Raw genomic sequence first — 3,043 nt, forward strand, 5'->3', positions numbered from 1 at the left:
TGCATCCCAGGAAATACAGGTAAGGCATAAACACTGATGGCTCAAGGGCCTACTCTTAGTTCCAAATAAGTTTAAATCCATCCACTGCCTGTAGCAAATAAAGATTCTTGGAACAGCCTCTGCCTGGGTCTCCCTAACTGCAGAGTGTGTTCCATACTGTGGGCCAGAATGGTGGCCGGTCGTCTCAGCTCTTCAGTCTCGTTATATAACAGCAGATTTTATCATCCATTTTATGTACCCAAAGTTTCAAAGGCAGCTAATTTGCCCCAGATCTTCCTGCTTCCAGAGACTGAGCTCATTGCCCAGATGATGGCAAGATAATCACAGCCAGGTATCGTAGACACAACTTGCTCGGCATGCACACTGAACTGTGGGGGAGTTTCTGTAAACGGGGAAGGACCATGCAAACAGCACTGTATTGGAGATGGAGATCCACCAACCCTGGTAGGGGCAGGAAAGAGCTGGAGTTTTGGCTGCCTAGCCCGGGTGCTGACCCAGCTGCTGTCCAGAGGGGGCGTGCCGACACCTTCCTCTCCAATACTGCTGCAGCAGTGTTGACCATTAGTCACTCAGGAGAGGGTATCACCTCACACAAACCAGGAGTCCCCAGGAGGAGGGGACCAGGATGCATGCCTCCTAGCAAGCCAGGGTCAAACTAGAATCTCTGAGGCATTCAAATCAACTGAATTTCACTGTTAAGATTAAGACTACCCTGTTGCAGATTGTTTTGTTTTGTTTTGTTTGAGGCAGGGTCTTCCTGTGTTGCCTAGGCTGGAATGCACTCGTGCAGCCATAGCTTACTGCAACCTCCAACTCTTGAGCTCAAGCAATCCTACTGCCTCCCAAAGTGCTGAGATTACAGGCAAGAGCCACCACACCCAACCCATTGCTGACATTAAAACAAGCCATAAAACATAAAAACAACTGTCAGCTGCTGTTCTCATCCCCAGTAATACTGGGTGTTCTTCAAACCAATCCTCTGGCTAAAAACAACTTTAAAATACACACATGAAATCCAGAAAAGACCATGTACAAGCCCTGCCTAAATCTGATTTCTGAAATACAGAGGGCAGACTCTAAACAGCCCAGCTGAGGCCAAAAGAAATAAAGACGAATTTCGGCTGCTGCCCACCAGAGGAGGATCAAAGGGTTTTTTTGCTTGTGTTTTGCCTTCCTTTTTCTTAAATTTGAGACAAGGCCTGTGTCCGTCTCCCATGCTGCAGTGCAGTGGTACAATCATAGCTCACTGCAGCCTTGCTCTCGAAGCTCAAGCAATCCTCAACTCAGCCTCCCAAGTGTTAATAGCTGAGACTACAGGCACACACCAACTACTTGGGAGGTTTTTATTTGTAGAGATGGAGTCTTGCTATGTTGCCCAGACTGGCCTCAAGCCATCCTCTCGCCTTGGCCTCCCAAAGTGCTAGGATTACAGGCATGAGCCACTGTCCCTGGCTGGAATCAAAAGTTTTAAATCTTGAGTTCAACCGTTAATTGCCTGCTTCAAAAAAAAAAAAAAAAAACTTCACCAGAATTTCTGCAATTGTATAATTCAAAACTGCTATACATATGAACAAGAAAATGTGATGCATGCTCAAGAAGCAATTGACAGAAACTGACTGATATGACTGACATGTTGGAATTAACATTCAAGATATTTAAAGTAATTATAACCATGCTCCAGGACATAAAGGAAAATATGCTCAGAATGAGCAACTAGGAATTGTCAGCAGATAAACCATGACAAAAAGAACCAAATAAAAATTCTAGAACTTAAAATACAACATACGATGTAAATTCACTAGATAGGATTAACAGCACATTGACAGATTAAAGAATCATTAAACTTGCAATAGAACCAGGATTAGTAAACCTCTTCTGTGAAGGGTCAGATAATATTTTTAGCTTTGTGGGTCAAAAATCACCTTTATAACTACTCATTTCTGCCATCATAGTATGAAAACAAGCAGCCACTGTACATGAGAATAAACAGATTCCACCTGTGGCCAGTTTCCCAAATCCTGAAATATCCAATCTAAAAAGCAGAAAAGATACAGAAAAAATGATCAGAGCCCCAGTTATCTGTGAACAGTGTCAAGCAGTCTAACATATATATGTTGGAGTCACAATGAGGGAAGAGAATGAGGCAGAAAGGTTTTTTTTTTTTTTTTTTTTTTTTGAGACAGAGTCTCACTCTGTCACCCAGGCTGAAGTGCAGTGGCCGGATCTCAGCTCACTGCAAGCTCCGCCTCCCGGGTTTATGCCATTCTCCTGCCTCAGCCTCCCGGGTAGCTGGGATTACAGGTGCCACCACCTCGCCCGGCTAGTTTTTTTTTTGTATTTTTTAGTAGAGACGGGGTTTCACCGTGTTAGCCAGGATGGTCTCGATCTCCTGACCTCGTGATCCGCCCGTCTCGGCCTCCCAAAGTGCTGGGATTACAGGCTTGAGCCACCGCGCCCGGCCAGAAAGGTTTTTTTAAAAATAAAACAGTGGCCAAACTTGGGGAAAGAGTCAAGAAACATGGGAAATCCCAAGCAAAATAAAGGAACATCACACCCAGGGACTTTATAATCTAAAAACTAAATATAGAAAGTCTTGAAAGCAACGAGAAATAAAGTGACATACTGCATAGGGGAACAACAATAGATTTACATGAATTTCAGCAAAATTCTCATCAGAAATCATGGAGACTACAGGACAATGGAATGACATCTTTAAAACAAAAAGTAAAAAATGTGTCAACCCAGAATTCTATATCCAGTGACAATATCCTCAGGAATGAAAGTGAAGGCCAGGTGGAGTGGCTCATGGCTGTAATCCCAACACTTGGGGAGACCAGGGCAGGAGGATTGCTTGAGCTCAGGAGTTTAAGACCAGCCTGGGCAACATAGTGAGAACTGATCTCTACAAAAACTACAAAAAAGCCGAGTATGGAGGCATGCACCTGTAGTCCTAGCTACTTGAGAGGCTGAGATGGGAGGATGGCTTGAGCCCAGGGGTTTGAGAGTGCAGTGAACTACAGTCACCACTGCAATCCAGGCTAGG

The 3,043-nt window shown here is 44.3% G+C and overlaps 1 long non-coding RNA gene across 1 annotated transcript; it reads left to right on the forward strand.

Moving 5' to 3' along the window:
• The first annotated feature begins 1,341 nt into the window (after positions 1-1,341).
• On the forward strand, positions 1,342-2,769 carry LOC117089282. The gene is made up of 2 exons (XR_004439539.1): positions 1,342-2,151; positions 2,468-2,769. It is a non-coding gene; the product is annotated as an uncharacterized LOC117089282 (long non-coding RNA).
• The last annotated feature ends 274 nt before the right edge of the window (positions 2,770-3,043 follow it).

The sequence above is a fragment of the Trachypithecus francoisi genome, unplaced genomic scaffold (genome assembly GCF_009764315.1).
Source record: "Trachypithecus francoisi isolate TF-2019V2 unplaced genomic scaffold, Tfra_2.0 Lachesis_group11, whole genome shotgun sequence".
In the NCBI taxonomy this organism is placed as follows: domain Eukaryota; kingdom Metazoa; phylum Chordata; class Mammalia; order Primates; family Cercopithecidae; genus Trachypithecus; species Trachypithecus francoisi.